The sequence below is a fragment of the Jaculus jaculus genome, chromosome 9, assembly GCF_020740685.1.
Source record: "Jaculus jaculus isolate mJacJac1 chromosome 9, mJacJac1.mat.Y.cur, whole genome shotgun sequence".
Lineage (NCBI taxonomy): Eukaryota > Metazoa > Chordata > Mammalia > Rodentia > Dipodidae > Jaculus > Jaculus jaculus.
The window spans coordinates 82,685,078-82,705,523 of NC_059110.1; the positions used below are offsets into that span (position 1 = coordinate 82,685,078).

At 47.1% G+C, this 20,446-nt stretch overlaps 1 long non-coding RNA gene and 1 pseudogene across 1 annotated transcript; both read left to right on the forward strand.

Moving 5' to 3' along the window:
- The first annotated feature begins 8,242 nt into the window (after window positions 1-8,242).
- On the forward strand, window positions 8,243-8,348 carry LOC123463833 (annotated as a pseudogene).
- A 6,000-nt stretch (window positions 8,349-14,348) lies between these two features.
- On the forward strand, window positions 14,349-17,732 carry LOC123463424. The gene is made up of 2 exons (XR_006638928.1): window positions 14,349-14,472; window positions 16,440-17,732. It is a non-coding gene; the product is annotated as an uncharacterized LOC123463424 (long non-coding RNA).
- Window positions 17,733-20,446: the final 2,714 nt, after the last annotated feature.

Sequence of the window (20,446 nt, forward strand, 5' to 3'; positions counted from 1 at the left end):
ACCAAAAAAAAAAAAAAAAAAGATGATGACTCAATTACCTCAGCCTCTCAAAGTGATTATAGGCATGAGCCATCATGCCCAGCTTCCCCCTGACATTTTTTTTTTTTTTTTTACTATTTTTATTTATTTGCAAGCATAGAGAGGTAGGAGAGAAAGAGAGAGAATGGGCATCCCAGGGCCTCCAGCCCCTGCAAAAGAACTCAGGTGTATACACCACTGTATATTTGGCTTTATTGTGGATACTGGGAAATCAAACTCTAGTTATTAGGCTTTTCAGGCAAGTGCCTTAAGTGCTGAACCATCTCTCCAGCCCTCCCCCTGACGTTTTCTTTCTTTCTTTTTTTAATGTGTGTGTGTGTGTGTGTGGTGAATTCATGTGTGTGTGCCCTTTCAGTGTCCCATAAACCGGCCTGCGGCAGGCAGGGTCACTGTGGAGGCCAAAGGGAAGCATCTGGTGAACTGCTCCAGGGTCTTGTTTAGAGCTTACTGGGCTCTGTTGATTGTTGGGTGTCTGCCCTCTGCAGGACTGGGATGACAGGTGCTTGTGGCCATGCCCAGCTGATTTACGTGGCATCTGGAAATTTGAACTCAAGCAGTTTCAGGCCCTCACTCTTGTACAGGAAGGACACTTAGCTGCTAAGCCATCTCTCTAGCTCCACCCTCACCACACTCCAAGCCATTTAAATTTTTTTTTTTTTACTTTTTTATTTATTTGAAAGCGACAGAAAGAAAGAGGCAGAGAGAGAGAGAGAGAATGGGCGCACCAGGGCCTCCAGCCACTGCAAACGAACTCCAGACGCATGCGCCCCCTTGTGCATCTGGCTAACGTGGGTCCTGGGGAATTGAGCCTCGAACCAGGGTCCATAGGCTTCACAGGCAGGTGCTTAACTGCTAAGCCACCTCTCCAGCCCCCAAGCCATTTTAAAGTGTAATTTTTCTTTCTCTCTCCCTCCCTCCCTCCTTTCTCCCCCCCCCCCCCCCCGCTTATTTCTTCCTTTTTCTCTCTCTCGCTCTGTCATATAAATAAATTTAAAAAGGCCAGGTGTTGTAGTGCACGCCTTTAATCCCAGCACTCTGGAGGCCAAAGTAGAGGGATCTCTATGAGTTTGAGGCCACACTGAGACTACATAGTGAATTTCAGGTCAGCCTGGTCTAGAGGGAGACCCTATCTTAAAAAAATTTTTTTTTTAATTAAATAAGTAACTTTCTGGAGCCCCTTATGTGCTTAGCCACATGATCTTGGACAGTTGTAATTTACAACCCACAGTTATGGAGCTAGAAACCTACCAAGCACTTTGCATATTTTGTTTTGTTTAATCTTCACCACCACTCCTTTTGTTTGTTTGGTTTTTTATACACTTTCTTTTTTTTTTTTAAATATTTTTTGTTCATTTTTTATTTATTTATTTGAGACCATCAAACACAGAGAGAAAGACAGATAGAGGGAGAAAGAGAGAATGGGCGCGCCAGGGCTTCCAGCCACTGCAAACGAACTCCAGATGCGTGCGCCCCCTTGTGCATCTGGCTAACGTGGGACCTGGGGAATTCAGCCTCGAACCAGGGTCCTTAGGCTTCACAGGCAAGCACTTAACCGCTAAGCCATCTCTCCAGCCCCCTTTATACACTTTCTTTTACGATTATTTTTTTTTTTAATTTATTTGAGAGATGTAGAAAGAGATAGAGAGAGAGAGAGAGATTGAGAATGGGCACACCAGGGCCTCCAGCCATTGCAAATGAAATCCAGATGCATGTACCACCTTGTGCATCTGTCTCACGTGGGTCCTGGGGAGTTGAACCTGGGTCCTTTGGCTTTGCAGGCAAATGCCTTAATCACTAAGCCATCTCTCCAGCTTTCATTTGTTTGTTTGCTTTTGTTCTTTCTCTCTCTCTCTCTCTCTCTTTCTCTCTCTCTCTCTTTTTTTTTTTTTTTTTCAAGGTAGAGTCTAGTCCAGGTTGACCTGGAATTTACTACCTCAGGGTGGCCTTGAAATCATGACAATCTTTCTACCTCTGCCTCCCTAGTGCTGGGATTAGAGGTGTGCTAGAATGAGACTACTTCAAAAAATAAGAAAAGATGGGCTGGAGAGATGGCTTAATGGTTAAGGCACTTGCTAGTAAAGCCAAAGGACCCAGGCTCAATTCCCCAGGTCCCACATAAGATGCACAAGGTGGTGCATGTATCTGGAGTTCATTGAAGTTTATTTGGGGGCTGGAGAGATGACTTGGTGGTTAAAGATGCTTGCTTGAAAAGGTTGATGGACAGGGTTTGAGTCCTCAGTAGCCATTTGTTTAATTTGTTTATGAGAGAGAGAGAATGGACACACCAGGGCCTCCAGCAACTGCAAACAAACTCAGGTGCATGTGCTACCTTGTGCATCTGGCTTACGCTGGTACTGGGGAAATGAACCTCAGTCCTCAGGCTTCATAGGCAAGTGCCTTAACTACTAAGCCATCTCTCCAGCCCTTCAATAGCCATTTACAACCAGATGCACAAAGTGGTACCTGTATCTGGAGTTCTTTTGCAGTGGCAGGAGGTCCTGGTGGACTCATTCTCTCTCTTTTCTCTCTCTCAAATAAATAAATATATTTTTTGAGGTAAAGTCTCACTCTAGCCCAGGCTGACCTGGAATTCACTATGTAGTCTCAGGCTCACCTTGAAGTCACAGCAATCCTCCTACTGAGTGCTGTGATTAAAGAAGTGCACCACTATACCCAACTTAGTATAATTTTTTTTTCGAGGTAGGGTTTCATCACTCTAGCCCAGGATGACCTGGAATTCACTATGTAGTCTCCAGGTGGCCTTGAACTCACATCGATCCTCCTACCTCTGCCTCCCAAGTGTTGGAATTAAAGACATGTGTCACCATGCCTGGCTATTTTAAGTTTTTTGAAAAAAATATTTTGGGGCTGGAGAGATGGTTTAGTGGTTAAGCGCTTGCCAGTGAAGCCTAAAGACCCCAGTTCAATGCTTGATTCTCCAGGACCCATGCCAGATGCACAAGGTGGCACATGCATCTGGAGTTCATTTGCAATGGCTGGAGGCCCTGACATGCCCATTTTCTCTCTATCTCTCTCTCTCTGCTTCTTTCTCTCTCTGTCTGTTGCTCTCAAATAAATAAATAAAAATAAACAAAAAAAATAAAAATATATTTTGATTGCCAGGCATGGTGGCAAACGTCTTTAATCCTAGCAAATTGGCCTTGATATCGATGACCTCACAGTACCTAGCAATACCTTCACAAGATCCTCATAATAGGAGAAAAAGATGATGACATCAAAATAAGAGAGAGACTAATGGAGAGAGGGAGGGGATATGATGCACCCCAGTACCCACGTTAGCCAGATGCACAGGGAGACACATGTGTCTGGAGTTCATTTGCAGTGGCTGGAGGCCCTGGTGTGCCCATTCTCTCTCTCTTTCTCTACATCTTTCTCTCTGTCTCTCTCAAATAAATAAATAACATATTTTTTTAAAAAATCAAAAGAAAGCCGGGCATGGTTGTACATGCCTTTAATCCCAGCACTCGGGAGGCAGAGGTAAGAGGATTGCCGTGAGTTCAAGGCCACCCTGAGACTCCATAGTGAATTCCAGGTCAGCCTGGGCTAGAGTGAGACCCTACCTCTAAAAACCAAAAAAAAATTTTTTTAAAAATTAAAAAGAAAAAAAGGTGCCAGGTGTGGTGGCGCACGCCTTTAATCCCAGCACTTGGGAGGCAGAGGTAGGAGGATCCCTTGAGTTCAAGGCCACTCTGTGACTACAGAGTTAATTCCAGGTCAGGCTGGACCAGAGTGAGACCCTACCTCAAAAAAAAAAAAAAAAAGAAAGAAAGAAAGAAGAAAAAAAAGGTTATCTTCAATTTTTATACCTCTTTTAGGATGGGAAAGCTAATTTACTACCTTTTGGTAAATTTGTTCAAGGTCTTGTGTGAAACTGTGAGAAAGTTGAGCCAAAAGTTAATCCCAGCATTTGGGAGGTTGAAGTAGGAGGATCACAGTGAGTTTAAGGTCAGCTTGACACTACATAGTGAATTCCAGGCTAGAATAAGACCCTACCATGAAAAACCAAAAATAAAATAAAATAAAAAGTCATTCTCAGGCCTCTATCTCAGGTGTTCAAGCCAGACACGGCGAAACACATCTGTACTCCCAGGAGGCTGAGGCAGGAGGACCAGGAGCTCAAGATCATCTTTGGCTACACAGTCTGAAGCCAGCCTGGACAGTACATGAGACCCTGTTTAAAAATAAATAAACAAATTGGTTGAGCCAAGTGTGGTGGCTCACGCCTTTAATCCCAGCACTTGGGAGGCAGAGGTAGAAGGATCACCATGAGTTTGAGGCCACCTTGAGACTCCATAGTGAATTCCAAGTCAGCTTGAACTAGAGTGAGACCCTACCTCAAAAAACCAAAACAGGGCTGGAGAGATGGCTTAGCAATTAAGTGCTTGCCTGTGAAGCCTAAGGACCCCGGTTTGAGGCTTGATTCCCCAGGACCCATGTTAGCCAGATGCACAAAGGGGGAAACATGTCTGGAGTTTGTTTTCAGTTGCTGGAGGCCCTGGTGTGCCCATTCTCTTTCCCTCCCTCCCTCTCTCTTTCTCTCTCTCTCTCCTCTTTCTGTCTCTGTTGATCTCAAATAAATTAAAAAAAAAAACTTTTTAAAAAACCAAAATAGTAATAATAATAATAAATAAACAAAGCCGGGCGTGGTGGCACACGCCTTTAATCCCAGTACTCGGGAGGCAGAGGTAGGAGGATTGCCATGAGTTCAAGGCCACCCTGAGATGACAGAGTTAATTCCAGGTCAGCCTGGACCAGAGTGAGACCCTACCTCGAAAAACCAAAAAATAAATAAATAGATAAACAAACAAATAAGCAAGGTGGGCATGGTGGTGCATGCCTTTAATACCAGTACTCCAGCACTTGGGAGGCAGAGGTGGTAGGATTACCATGAGTTCAAGGCCAGTCTGAGACTATATAGTGAATTCCAGGTTAGCCTGAGCTATAGTGAAACCCTACTTGAAAAAACAAAAACAAATCAAAATCAAAAAAATTAAAATTAAAATAAATAAGCCAGTTATGGTGGCGTACGCCTTTAATCCCAGCCCTGGGGAGGCTCTACCTCAAAAAACACAAAACACAAAAAGAAAAGAAATAGGGCTGAAGAGATAGCTCCACAGGTAAGGCATTTGCTCGCAAATCCTGACAGCCTGGAATTGATTCTCCAGTATCCACGTAAAGCTAGATGCACAAAGTGGTGCATGTGTCTGGAGTTTGTTTGCAGTGGCTAGAGGTCCTGGCATGTCCATATTCACCCCCTCTTTTTCCTCTTTCGCTCTGTCGATATCACTTTCTGTTTCTCTCTGACTCAAACAATCTCTCTCATATAAATAAACAAATAAAACCAGTGTTTCTGCATTCATTAGCTGTGCACTATTGTTTTTTCAATAGTGACAATAATGGCATGTGACAATTCCCAGTCTCCAAATTTGGTATGAGAATCTGAAACCAGAAGACAGAGTTTTTTTTTTTTTTCTTTTCTTTTCTTTCATCCCCCCCCACCCCCCGCCCCTTGGCACTCTTCACCCTTTCCTAGGTTAAATCCTTTTTTAAATTTTATTTATTTTTATATTTTTGAGTCAGAATCTGTCTATGTAGTCCAGGCTGGCCTTGAACACAAAATCATCTCAAGTGCTGAGATTACAGGTATCGCTTACATGTCCTTCTGAACCGGTTTAGATGGTCAAGAGGTAGTACCTTCTCAGTACCAAGAGAATAGAGTCCACGTGGTCATTGCTCCAGTCTCAGTTGATCTAGACTGAGCAAGCACTACCTTTTCCTGCTTTAATTCTGTGTGCGTTCTGCCCTCTAGTGGTGGTATCTTGAACTACAGCAGTGACCTTGAATGTACCTAACTTAACTTCTTTTTTGTTGTTGTTTTGTTTTGTTTTTCAAGGTAGGGTCTCGCTGTAGCCCAGGCTGACCTGGAATTCACTATGTAGTCACAGGGTGGCCTTGACCTCACAAGGATCCTCCTACCTCTGCCTCCCAAGCGCTGGGATTAAACGTGTGCGCCACCACGCCCGGCTTCTAATTTAACTTCCCTGGTACATTGAGATTTCAGGACATCACACTTTCTTTTATATGAACCCTAGAGACATGTTTTTGGTTTTTTTGATCCAGGAAATTGAACCCAGTGCTTCGTGATGGTAGTTAAGTAAATGTTCTACCACAGAACTAAGTCCCTAGCTCCAAAACCCCCAGAAGGGATTTTCAAATTTTGGGGTATACTGTTTTTTGTTTGTTTTTTCAAAGTAGGGTCTCGCTCTAGCCCAGGCTGACCTGGAATTCACTAGTCTCAAGGTGGCCTTGAACTCACAGAGGTCCTCCTACCTGTGCCTCCCAAATGCTGGGATTAAAGGTGCCACCATGTCTGGTTTAGGGTGTACTTAGGATTCAGTAGTCTATATGGAATGTTACTTAAGAACCTGAACTTTATCAAGTACCTTAGATTATTCTGATGCACAAATCAGAGATGTGGGTCAGTGGCTAGAACGCCTGCCTAGCATGCACAAAGCCCTGAGTTCAATCCCCAACACCATACAGACCAGGTGTGGTGGCACATGCCTATAAGCCTGGGAGGTGGGGACAGGAGGATAATGAATTCAAAGTAATCCTCAGCTACATACGGAGTTGCAGGCAAGCCTTGGACTACCTGAAATACTCAAAACAAAACAAAACCCACAAAAACAAAAGAAAAAGAAAAAAAAAAAAACATGAGCCAGGCTTGGTGTCCCATGCCTTTAATCCCAGCAGAGGTAGGAGGATCACAGGGGGTTTGAGGTTACACTGAGACTACGCAGTGAATTCCAGGTCAGCCTGTGCTAAAGTGAGACCTTACCTCAGGGAAAAAAAAAAGATGACTGATTCTTCAAGGCATGTCTTGAAAAATAATGCTTTAGAGTGTGGGGAGGGGTACAGCTCGGTGATAGAGGGTATCCACATGCAGAAGGTCTTAGATTCAATTTCCTAGTAGTATTACTACCAATAATAAAATAATAATAGGGGACTGGAGAGATGGCTCAGCATCAGCTTGCAAAGTCTGACACCCCGGATTTGATTACCTGTACCCATGTAAAGCCAGATGCACAAAGTGGTACATATGTCTGGAGTTCTTTGCAGTAGTAGGAGGCCCTGGAGTGCCCATTTTGTCTCATTTTTATCTCTCCTTGAAAATAAATAAAAATATTAAAACTAATAAAAAGCCTGGCTGGGCATGGTGGTATATGCCTTTAAGTTCAACACTTGGAGGTAAAGGTAGGAGGATTGCCATGAGTTTGAGGCCAGCCTGAGACTAGATTGAATTCCAGGGAGACTTTATCTCAAAAAAAAAAAAAAAAAGGCTGGAAGATAGCTTTGGGGTTAAAGGCACTTGCTTACAATGCCTGATGGCTCAGGCTTGATTCCCCAGAACACAAAGTATTCACAGAGCCATACACGCAAAGTGAAACATGTATCTTGCAGAAGCAGGAGGCCTTGGCATGCCTATTCTCTTATCCTCTCTCTCTCCAATCAATAAATAAACACTTTTTTAAAAAATGGGCTGGGCTGGAGAGATGGCTTAGCAGTTAAGGTGTTTGCCTGCAAAGCCAAATAACCCTGGTTTGATTCCCCAGGACCCAAATAAGTCAGATGCACAAGGTGGTACATATATCTGGAGTTCGTTTGCAGTAGCTAGAGGCCCTGGTTTGCTCATTCTCTCTGTCTCTTCCTCTCTCCGTGTGTCTTTCTCTGACTCTCTAGAATAAATTTTTAAAAAACTTTAAAAATTTTTAAATAGGCTGGAGAGATGGTTCAGCGGTTAATGTGTTTGCTTGCAATGCCTGATGGCCTGTGTTCAATTCTCCAGTACCCATGTAAAGCCAAATATACAATGTGGTGTATGCATCTGGAGTTCATTTGCAGTGGCTAGAGGCCCACCAGGGGCCTCTCTCTCTATCTCTATCATTCTATCTATCTATCTATCTATCTATCTGTCTGTGTTGGTGAATATATATATATATATATATGCCCCAAGTGCTGGGATTAAAGCTGAGCGTGGTGGCACATGCCTTTGTCTTTAATCCCAGCACTTGGGAGGCAGAGGTAGGAAGATTGCCATGAGTTTGAGGCCACCCTGAAAGTACATAGTGAATTCCAGGTCAGCCTGTGCTAGAGGGACACCCTACCTCAAAAAATAAAATATCTGCAGTCAATTAAGCTGACCAGGTTCCTTTACTCATGGTGACTTGGTGTGCAATGGCTGCAAACAGCAGCCTCCTTGGGTAGTGTATGTAACCTTTTTAAAATATATTTTTATTTACTTATTTCTAAGGAGAGAGAGAAAGACAATAGGCACGCTAGGGCCTCTAGCTGCTGCAGATGAACTCCAGACACATGTACCACTTTGTGCATCTGGCTGTACATGGGTACTGGGACTCAAACCATTGTTAGGTTTTGACTGCCCTAAGGGACCTTTGAGACAGTTTTCTGATGAATATCCATATTTTGGGGGTTTTTTGTTTGTTTGTTTTTTGTTTTTCAAGGTAGGGTCTCACTCTACCTCAGGCTGACCCAGAATTCACTCTGCATTCTCAGGGTGGCCTCGAACTCACAGCAATCCTCCTACCTCTGCCTCCCGAGTGCTGGAACTAAAGGCGTGCGCCACCACGCCCAGCTGAATATCCATGTTTCTGATCTCATACTACTCCCAATTTAGGCTCCAGGCAGGTATGCAGGGTGCTCTGGGGAAGCCCCAGGGCACAGTGGCCAGGCTTCATATGGGCCAGGTTATCAGGCCCATCCACACCAAGCTGCAGAATAAAGAGCAGGCAATTGAGGCCCTGCGCAGAGCCAAGTTCAAGTTTGTTGACCTCCAGAAGATCCACATCTCAAAGAAGCGGGGCTTCACCTCGTCAGTCAGTGCAGATGACTTTGAAGATATGGTAGCTGGGAAGTGGCTCATCTCTGATGGCTGTGGGGTCAGCATATCCCTAATTGTGGTCCCCTCGACAAGTGACATGCTCTGCATTCATGAGCTCCCACTGTCCAACCTCACCAATCATGTTCACTCAATAAATCTCATCACACAAAATAAAATAAAACTGAGAGGCTGGAGAGACAGCTCAGCAGTTAATGTACATGCCTGCAAAGCCAAAGGACCCGGGTTTGATTCCCCAGGACCCACATAAAGTCAGATGCACAAGGTGGTGCATGCATCTGGAGTTCATTTGCAGTGGTTGGAGGCTTTGGCATGAACATTGTCTAACTGCCTCTTTCTCTCATAAATTAAAAAAAAGTTTTTAAAATCTTTTTTATTTTTATTGTATTATATTATTATTTATAAGGACCCAGGTCCTTAGGCTTTGCAGGTAAGTGCCTTAACTGCTCCAGCCCTAAAATATGTTTGTTTGTTTGTTTTTCCCAAGGTAGGGTCTTACTATATATAGCCCAGGCTGACCTGCAATTCACTGTGTAGTCTCAGGGTGGCCTCGAACTCAAAGCAATCCTCCAACCTCTGCCTCCTGAGTGTTGCAGTTAAAGGTGTGTGCCACTACATCTGGCTCATTTCTTTCAGAATTTTTCTTATTTTAGAGAGAGCAAAAGAGAGAGAGACAGAGAAGGAGGAGAGGTAGAGAACTTGTGTGCCAGGGCTTCAGTCACTGTGATCAAACTCCACACTCTTTTGCCACCGACTGGGCATGTGCTACCTTGTCTTGCCTCATCTTTGTGTGTCTGGCTAACATGGGATCTGTAGAGTTGAACATGGTCCTTAGGCTTCGCAGGCAAGTGCCTTAACTGCTAAACCATCTCTCCAGTCCTCATTTTTTTAAATTTATTTTTTGTATTCATATGAAAGAGTGATAGAGAGGCAGATAGAGAAAGAGAGAGAGAATGAGCATTCCAGGGCCTCCAGTCAATGCAAACGAATTCCAGATGCATGTGGCACCTTGTTCATCTGGATTACATGGGTACTGGGGAATCGAACCTGGGTCCTCAGGCTTCACAGGTAAGCACCTTAACCACTGAGCCATCTCTCCAGCCCTTATTTTTTCCCCAGTCCCTATATAAAAATGCTGTGTGTGGTGGCAGGAGCCTGTAATCTCAGTGCTAGGGAGTTGAAGACAGGCAGATCCCCAAGGCTAATGGGTAAGCTCCAGGCTAGTGAGAGATCCTGTCTCAAAGAGATGGACTTCGTACCTGATGATGCCACCCGAGATGTCCTCTGGCCTCTACAGACATGTGCACAAATGTACACTCACCCCCGCACAGACACATGCACATGTACAAAGTGAACATCACATGCCTGCATGCACAGCACACACAACATAACAGCGATGATGATGCTGTGTGACAGTTCTCCTAATTTCCCTTTCCTTCATCCCACATGTGCGCTCCTGGATCCCACTCAAATATCCTTAGGCTTTGGGGAATTGGACACCAAATTCCCTTTTGCCAATCTCAAAATTGTGTTTCGAAAAGATAGTCATAGGGAGGCTATAGGTGCCCTGGGGACAGTCATCCCATACCAAGTGAGGTCAGTAAAAAGGAAGCTAATATTGGGTGCTCCAACTGTGGGCCAAGTACTATGCTAAGCGGTTTCCAGTTTGTTGTTGTTGTTGCTTTTTTTTTTGTTTTTCAAGGTAGGGTCTCACTCTAGCCCAGGTTGACCTGGAATTTACTATGTAGTCTCAGGGTGGCCTCAAACTCACAGTGATCCTCCTACCTCTGCCTCCTGAGTGCTGGGATTAAAGGTATGTGCCACCAAGCCCAGCTCTCAGTTTTTTAAATCTCTACAAGAAAACCTGAATTTGGGACTGGAGAAGATGACTTAACCGTTAAGGCGTTTGCCTGCAAAGCCAAAGGACCCCAGTTCCATTCCCCAGGACCCACATAAACCAGATGTACAAGGAGGTGCATGCGTCTGGAGTTCGTTTGCAGTGGCTGGAGGCCCTGGCGTGCCCATTCTCTGTCTCACACACTCTCTCTCTTTCTCTCCTCAAATAAAGAAATAAGCTATATTTTTTAAAAGATGAATTTTTTTTCACACTATATTTTAGGTGAGGAAAATTGTTTCCAATAGCTCACAACTAATACAAAAATGAATCCAAATTTGCCTAACTCAGTGGTTCTCACCTAGGGTAGATATGGACCCTCCCCAACAGACATTTGGGGACACTTTTGTTTGGTATAATTGTGAGTGTGCGCTACTGGCATCAAGGACCAGGATGGTATTAAACTTCCTACTGTGCACAGGGCAGCCCTCCAAGAAATTCTCTGGCTCAAAAGTCAACAGTAGGAGCTGGGCGTGGTGGCGCACACCTTTAATCCCAGCACTTGGGAGGCAGAGGTAGGAGGATTGCTGTGAGTTCGAGGCCACCCTGAGACTCCACAGTGAATTTCAGGTCAGCCTGGGCTAGAGTGAGACACTACCTTGAAAAAAAAAAAAGTCAATAGTAGGTCAGGCATGGTGTCACATGCCTTTAATCCCAGCACTTGGGAGGCAAAGATAGGAGGATCACCATGAATTGGAGACCAACCTGAGACTCTATAGTGAATTCCAGGTCATCCTGGACTAGAGTGAAACCCTATCTCAAAAAAAAAAAGTCAACAGTGCTTAGGTTGAGTAATCCAAGTCTCCAGCCTTGTACTTGGGGCCTGGAAGGGGTGGCAGAAAGATAGGGAAGTGGGAGAAAATGGAGAAGGGCCACTCCAAAGCCCTGACTGAGAAGGGAATAGGATTTCTATGCGAAGGAGAATGGAGAATGGGGCAGCTGCTTGAAACTCCTCTTTCTTCCAAGCTTGGCTAGAGCCCTGCTCAATTTCCCCTAACCCTGCCAAGTCAATCCTGGGACTTCACACTAGGCTTGTCCTGAAGTGACCCTAACTCCCAGCTCAGAGTTGGGGCAATATATTTTACCTGAGTTTTTCTGCCTGACTTCCTAACAAAAGACCCTGGCCTTTAGGGCCACTGTATTTTGCTTGCAGTCCCTCGGCAATAAAAATGTTAGCACTGAGCCTGGGCTTCCAGCACTTACTTTGGAGGCGAGGTAGGAGGATCGCCGTAAGTTCAAGGCCACCCTGAGACTGCATAGTGGATTCCAGCTCAGCCCGGGCTAGAGGGAGATCCCCCCCCAAAAAAAAAAGTTAGCACCTTTGCCAGCGATGTTAAAAGATGAGAGGCACCTGAGAAGTTAGAAGTAGAGTAAGTGGGCAAAGCCCATTACTTAGCAGACCTCTGTGTGGGGAAGAATAGTGCAACTAAGGGCTGGAGTTATGACTTAGTGTTTAAGGCACTTGCCTGAGAAGCCAAAGGACCCAGGTTCAATTCCCCAGGACCCACGTAAAGCCAGATGCATTAGGTGGCACAGGCGTCTGGAGTTTGTTTGCAGCGGCTAGAGGCCCTGGCGTGTCAATTCTCTCTCCCTCCCTCTTTCTCTCTCCCTCCCTCTCTCTCTCCCCACCTGCCTTTTTCTCTTCTCTCTCCCAAATAAATATTAAAAAAAAAAAAAAAAAAAGAACAGTGCAACTGATACAGGCCTAAGAAACAGGGCTCCAAGCTCCAAAGTTTGCCTTCTTTCTCCCTTTTTCTCTCCGCTTAGGCCTGCACCTCAGGTACTCTGTACCCTCTCAGGGGGACACCCACGCACCCAGCTGGTCACCATAACGGGCCTCTCCAACAGTGAGGGAGAGGGCGGACCTGAGAAGCCTGTGTTGACAGGAAATACCTCTGGTTCCAATCTCCTCTGAATCTTTGAAGAACCAAGGAGCAGATAGAGGTGGGGTGGAGCACACGACAATCTAGAAGTGACGGAGAAGAGGAAAGATCATACATGCTGTCTCCCACACTTAGGACTCCATTTCCTTCCCTCACTGTAGTGGGGGTGGGGAGGAGAGATGGAGAAGGGAAGCAAGAAGGAGGATGTGGTAACAGCTGATTTGTCCCCTGAGGTCACACTTTTCAACAATCAGCTGTTACTGAGGAGGATGGCAGGAAGTCTCCTTAAAGGCACAAGGTTCTGAGTGCAGACCTGAGAAATTCGAAGGAACCATAGCTATCCCCTAGTGGGGCCCATATTTATCAGGGGGAAATATGTCACGCTGCAGGTTCCTCTCTCGGCTCAGTTGGCCTCACTCTCGATTTGGAGCTTATGCAAAAAGTCCACGCGTTTCTCTTTGGTGATGGAGGTGGGGGCGGACAAGTGATGAGGTGGTCCTAGGCTTGCCCCTTGAAATACGCAATTCAGCGGCTTTTGCCAAGTCATTGGGTTCATTTCAGTTTTTACCCATCCCCCGCCCTCTAGGACTCTGATTGGCCCCTGGGGGAAGGAGCAGTCTCTTCATTGGTCTCTACCTTTGAAATCGCTTCCCTAAGTAGGCCTGAGTCAGTCCAGCGCTGGGGGGCGGGGGGGGACGACACAATCAGAACGGGTTTAATCAAAGGATGGGATTTCTGATCAGCTGCACTTTGGTACGGCCTATCCCCTGATTTCTGACCAGAGTTCGCTTTCGACTGTCAGCAGAGGGGCTGTGCTATGAGCCTTTTGTTAGGAAGGAAATTTCCCCTCAAGAAGCTGTGAAGCTCTTCTGCGACTGGGACATAGAAAACACTTTTGGTTAGACAGCACCCCCATCCCAGTGAAAGCTGGGGCTGTGCGAGGTGAGCAGTCCTCCCCAACCTCCCACCCCAAACCCTTGGGAGTTCTCCAGCGGAAGCCTGCTGCCCCGGGGGAAGATTTCCATCTTTAATTCTTCTCACTCCCTGTTGCTTCGCCCGCTCCACCTTTCCTTAGAGAGCTCAGGAGGCCAGCGAATCAGTTTGGAGGTTGTCTAAAAGAAGCAGTCCCGGCTCCAAAAAGGAGGGGCTGTATCCCTTTAAGGACTTCCCCGGGATGGATTCAGCTATCAGTTTAAAAATGCCAACTCACAGAGCGCACTGCATTCTGGGAGGGAGAGTGTGAAAGTGGAGAACTTCATTGACCAGTGTGCACTGCAAAAACACACGCCTTCACTTCCTCCTGCTCTCGAGACTCGGGTGTGACGCAGATCTCCCCTTAGCCAATCTCTCGCGCCGAGGGCTAGCCACACCTTTTCGTCTATTGGCCAGCTGGTGGGTTGGTGGGCGTGGCTTAGCACATCTCCTCCAAGCAAAGGAGGTGGCCTTCTTGCCAATCCGAGTCCAGACGCCCGGAGGGGCGGGAGCAGGGAAAGAAGTGCTGGCGCCTCCGAGTGGGTGTGGTCACGCAGCCCAGCAGCGGGCAGTGATTGGTCAGGGCCAGTGCGATCGCAGCTTGTGCGTCACGACGCCGCCAGCTGATCGGAGACTGGAGCCGGTGTGTGCTGGGCGGCTGGGAAGAGACCGAGCCGCCGGCCGTGGGGAGCGGACGTAGTGGCTTGCTCCCCTTACTCTCAGCAAGCCCCACACCCAGCAACCAGGTGGGTGTGTTCTGGGAAGCTAGTCATCCAAGGGGGAATCGTGGGAACGGGGTGATGGGGGAAAGTGGGGTCCTGGCGACCACACCCTGCCCTTCTGGGGGAGGGGAGGGGGTGGCGAGGGCAGGGGGGCTCGGGACCGGGGTGTGGGGCGGGAAGGGCTTGGATCAGCCGAAGCCATGTGTCAGGGTTTAAGGACAGAGTCTGGATAGGAGTAGTGTGGCGGAAGATCTGGCGGAGTCGCTGGGGGAAAGATGAGGGACTGGAGGGCCGGGGGCGGCTAACCCCGACGCCCTCTGGTCCGAGGTGATGGGAGCCGACCACGAGGCCTGGGGAGGATCTGGACGAATGAGCTGGTGGGGAGCCTTTTGCGTCTGCCGGCGCTGACTGGGTCTGGGCCAGTTCAGTTCCCTGGCATGGAAGGGGTCGCTGGGCGGGCCGGTCCCTCCTCTCGTTCCCTCCCGGGGATGTTATGTAAGGGGGGAGGGGAAAGGAGTAGGGGGCGGCGGTGCGGGGGGCCTTATGCAACCCAAAGGTTAGGGTTTCACCGCGGCTGGGCGGGGGCTGGGGGGGGAGCAGGCAGGAGGAGGGCCTGGAAACTCTTAACACCTCCCCCCCCACACTAACTGGCCGTCTTGGACAGAGAGAAGGTCACCTTTGCACCTCCCCCCAGCCTGTCGGGTGGTGAGGCCCCTAGCCCCAGCCTGGCCCTGACCGCCTGGGAAGCGGACTGGCTGGGTGGGGCGCCTGGGTTTAGTCATCGCTGGGCTCCCTCTCTTCCCACCTCCCAGCCAACTCTTGGCCCCTCCCCATGGCCTCCGGCTAGGCTATCGTCCCCACCTCCCTCTGGCCCTAGTTCCCACCTCCCAACTCTTTTGGCCTGTCCTGGCTGTCAGATTGGGCTAGAAGCTGTCATGGTGCCAGAGGGTTGATGGAGCAGCTGGTCAGAGGGTCAGTGCCCTGGACCCACCCCGCCCTGCGGCCAAGGGCACCTGCTTGGCACAAACTCTGAGCAGCCGCTCAATCATGTAGGCTGACCAGAGCCATTTCGAGCAGACGGACAGAGTTAGACTGATCACCTAGGTGGAAGAAGATAGCACAAAGTTTATGCTTCCCAAGAGGTTTTCAGAATTTGAAAACCCCTCCACCCCACCCTAACCCTCTGAATATAGAAATCCCAAAACAAAATCCCCTTAGCCCCTCAGTCTGGCATGGTCCATGCACTTGGACTGAGTGTCAATGGAGAACTGACCCTCCCCAGTATACAGCCTTCAAACCTGCCACGCCCCCAGCCCCCTCCCTGGGCCATGCTGCAGGGCCCGGCTTTTCCTGCTGATTCATGCGTTGGAACTGTGGGGGCGGGGCTTGGAACTTGGAACAAAGTTCAGACTTGGAGGGGCCGGCAGACAGCCTGGAATTCATACCAGATGTACCCGGAATGTGCAAGCGGAATGCCTGGCATCTGAGAGTCCTGAGGAAGCTGCCCAACCACCCTGCCTGTACCTCCCCCCTCCCCAACTTTTGGTCGGCTGTCCTTCCCTCATACTCCCCAGAGCCTCCACTGACCTTCTTCCAAACTCTAGACCTCCTCCCTTCCACACTTCCCCAGTCAACCCCCCCTCACCCCAACCCTTCTTCCAGCTGAATTCCATGGGAACAAGTCAGTTGAGCAGACCACTGAACTCACTTCTAGACCTGAAGTCCAGTTTCTCACCTGGGACCTGGGTTTTAGACCCTGCTTTCTCTGAATGCCATAGAGCTTGGAGTTACTAAAGATTTCTGGTACCTCCTGGTCTGTAAAGAGGGCCATGGGAAGTAAACTGAAATCCACCTCTTGTTTCTTTCTGAAGAGCTCCTTCTGCAGGCCCAGTTAAAGGTTCTCTAGAGCTGGGCTTCAGTGGCCAGTGGGACATTATCCCTGTGATCCATCTACTAAGATCTTTTCTGTTTTTTCTTCCCCTTCCCTTTAGGAACCTGCGCCTCCCACATCCTCACCTGGCTGAGCCGCAGTAGTTCTTCAGTGGCAAGCTTTATGTCCTGACCCAGCTAAAGCTGCCAGTTGAAGAACTGTTGCCCTCTGCCCTTGGCTTCGAGGAGGAAGAGGAGGAGTCACATCTTTCCTTATCATCTGGAAGGTGATAGAACTGGAGCTGGGAAGGTCTGAACAGGCGGGGTAGTAGCTCATTCTCCTCGGCTGGAGAAGCTTCACTCACATTGGCCCAGCAAGAGAGAAGATTTTGATTAGAGACACTGGTTGAATTGGGGAATAGGTGGCTGTAGCTTACACAAGGTTAGTTGGTCTCTGTGTGGCAATAGGAAGAAACAGAAGGAAAGTTTGTCTACCCTTTTCCCAGGTCTCCCCCTTGACCTTCCTTCCTTATCTCCCATTCTTCCCTGCATTCCAGGTGAGGTCCGAAAAAGTGAGTCTACTCTCCAGGGAAAAGGTGGCACTGAGACTCCCGTCCAAGTAGTCCTCCCTGACTACTCTTACCTTTTCCCTGTCTTAGACTGCTGTAGATTTTCAGCTTATGGGTTCTTACCTGTTTGGGGTCCTTCTCCCTGTCTGTTTCTCCACAGATGGATATGCAGGAGGGAATCTAAAAATCCACCTGTACTGACTCACACCTCTGTGGGTGTGAGCAGAGCAACTCTTCATGTACGGTGTTCCTCATACCCGATTGTAGCCCTGAGGCTGGGGGCTCAGGGTTAGACCAATGCTAGGAGCTAATAGGTCAGTCCTACACAGATTTCTCATCATGTAAGGGTGGCCCAAGGCTTTCTCCCCACCCACATTAGGACTGTAGCCCCCAATGGGGTTCTAGTGACCACTGCCATTTGTGTTCTGGCTTTGCTTTTCAGGATTGTGAGACTCAGCTCAGGACTGTGCAGGCTGGAAATTGTCTCTTCTAGCAACCAGAGGAGATAGGCTATGGGATGTGAGCCCCTTGTGGACATAAGGCAGTAGAAACCTGCCACCCCAGGCTTTTGATCCATTCTTACTCTAGGGTTAGGCTTGGCTTAGATGTGGGTCAAGCCTTGACCCAGACTCCCTAACAGAAAATGGCCAAGTTCAGGAAGTTATTTGTTCTATCAGGTGGGTGGAGGTATGCAGGGAGCTCTATCTTACTCTCCATTTCTGAGAAACTGAAAGACAAAGGGAAAAGTAGATAGATCATTGAATCCTGCTCTGCTTCAACCTAAGCTGAGGATAGTATGTAGGAGGAACTGTGACAGGGGGTGGATAGGCTATCTACTTATACACTGCAACAAAGACTGCTCTGTCCCTGGACAATTGCTGTCCATCCTTTTTTTCCCCCTCCTCTTTTCACTGGCCACTGTGTGTCCCTCCAGCACCAGGTCACATGGCTCTATATCTTCACCTAACATGGAGCAGAGGTAAGGAAGGGCAGCCTGGAAACACAGAAGGAGGCAGAAGACCAGTGAAAGACCAGGCCGGGAGCCACAGACTCTTTATCTGGTCATTGGGCAGAGAGGCCCATAAAATCCTGGAGCATATCAGGAGGGAGAACAGCCGGCCTTCATCAAAGACAAACTTCCAGCCACCTCACCATTTCTCTCCAGCCCTCTGCCTCCTTTGGAGATATGGGACCACAGTGAAGTATCATCCTCTTCCTCCTAGCTCTTTTCTACCCTGTAATTTCCATATAAGCAACTTCAAGGAGCATGAGCCAGCTGCAAAAGGACATTCACAGGAAATTCGAAGAGAAATGTAGAAGTGTAAAACTATGGGAGAAAAAAGTATTCTTGGCTAGGAATGTAGCTCAGTTGGTAGAGTGTTTTATGAATCTCTGGGTTCAATCCCCAGCACTGCATGAAAATCTGGTGTGGTGTTCCAGCACTTGGGAGGTTGGAAGCAGAAGAATCAGAAATTCAAGGTCATCCTCAACTACATAGCCAGTGGAGGCCAGCTTGAGCTACATGAGATCATGCTTAAAAAAAAAAAAGAAAAAATATTCATTAGTAATTAAAGGCAGCCATATAGCACTGAAAGCATTTTTCCTCTTACCATGCTATTACAGGGAAAAATAAGTCCTAAATTTGGCAAATGATTAGTCCCATACATTGTGTGTGGCAGTATTAATGTAACATCATGAGAGGTTCCATGTCTCTTGGCCTAGTAGTAATTCTGTGCTTGGAAATTCATCTTATGGATTTAGTTATAAAATGTTCATCTCAGAGCTGCAGTGGAGAAAAATGGAAAGCAACTACTTGAAAAAAAAAATTTTTTTTTCCAAGGTAAGGTCTCACTCTAGCCCAGGCTGACCTCAGCCTCCCAAGTGCTGGGATTAAAGGCATGTACTACCACACCAGACCTAAAATATTTTAATTTATTTATTTGCAAGGAGAAAGGGAGAGAGAGAATGGGCATGGCAGGGCCTGTTGCTATTAAACTCCAGATGCATGCCCCACTTTGTGTAGCTGGGTTTACATGGGGATTGGGGAATTGAACCCAGGCCGTCAAGATTTGCCAGCAAGTGCCTTTAACCGCTGAGCCATCTCTAGCCTGAAAGAAACTATTTGGTTGGAAATTTGTTCCTTTTCTGCTGGTTAAGAAAATTTGCAATAAGGGATTGGCTTAAGTAAATTATTGTATGTCCATCCAGATGGTGGGGTACTGCTGTGTAGAAAATTTGACTAGGAAGAAGAATGTTCTTTGAATATTAAGAAGGTTATAAAGAGTGTATTTAAGCCAGGCGTGGTGGTACATGCCTTTAATCCCTTCACTTGGGAGACAGAGGTAGGAGGATCGCCATGAGTTCAAGGCCACCCTGAGACTACTGAGTGAGTTCTAGGTCATCCTGGCTACAGTGAGATCCTACCTCAAAGAAAACAAACAAAAAAAAAAGTATTTTGTGAGGCTGGAGAGATGGTTCAGAGATTAAGAGTGCTTCCCTATGTAAGTATGAAGGCTTGAAGGGGGCCTGTGACCCTGAGTTCGATTTCCTAACACCTATGTAAACAGCTGGGTGTAGCCACACATGTCTGTAACCCCAGTCCTAGGGAGAACAGAAGATGAAAATCAGCAAACTCCAGAATCAGTGACACATGGCAAGGCAATATGATGAGTAATGGAAGGGGATACTGACATTCTCTAGTGGCCTCCACACATACACACATGAAGCAGCCAAAAAAAAAAAAAAAAAAAAAGGCACATTGTGATTTAATGTGTGGTAGGTTTTGTTTGTTTTTGAGGCAGGGTCTCCCTCTAACCCAAGCTTACTTGGCTGACCTGGAACTCTTATCTCAACCTTTCCAGTGCTAGGATTATGGGCATGAGCAACCACGCCCAGCTGTGATTTAGTTGCTCAACCATTTTTTTGGTTTGCTTTTTTGAGGTAGTCTCCCTCTAGCCCAGGCTGACCTGGAATTCACTATGTAGTCTCAGGGTGGCCTCAAAGTCATTGTGATCCTGCTACCTCTGCCTCCCAAATGCTAGAAATAAGGCGTGTGCCGCCACAGCCAGCTTAATACATGTATTAAAAGAAATACTGAAGATGTATTAAATGTTTATATTGGTTATCCTTGAATGGTGGAATAAAGCAATTGTAATTATACTCTTTTTCTGTTGTTTCCACATTTTCTACAATAATTGTGTATTGCATTTATAATACTGTGATTAAAATTGAAATAATGGGCTGGAGAGATGGATTAGTGGTTAAGGAGCATGCCTGTGAAGCCTAAGGACCTTGGTTCGAGGCTCGATTCCCCAGGTCCCACGTAAGCCAGATGCACAAGGGGGTGCACACGTCTGGAGTGAGTTTGCAGTGGCTGGGGGCCCTGGTGCGCCCATTCTCTCTCTCTTTTTATCTGCCTTTCTCGCTCTGTCACTGTAAAATAAATAAATAAATAATGAACAAAAAAATTAAAATAAAAAAAATGGAAATGATTTATTTGAAAGAGGCAGAGAGAGAGAAAGAATGGCATGCCATGACTTCCAGCCACTGCAAACAAACTC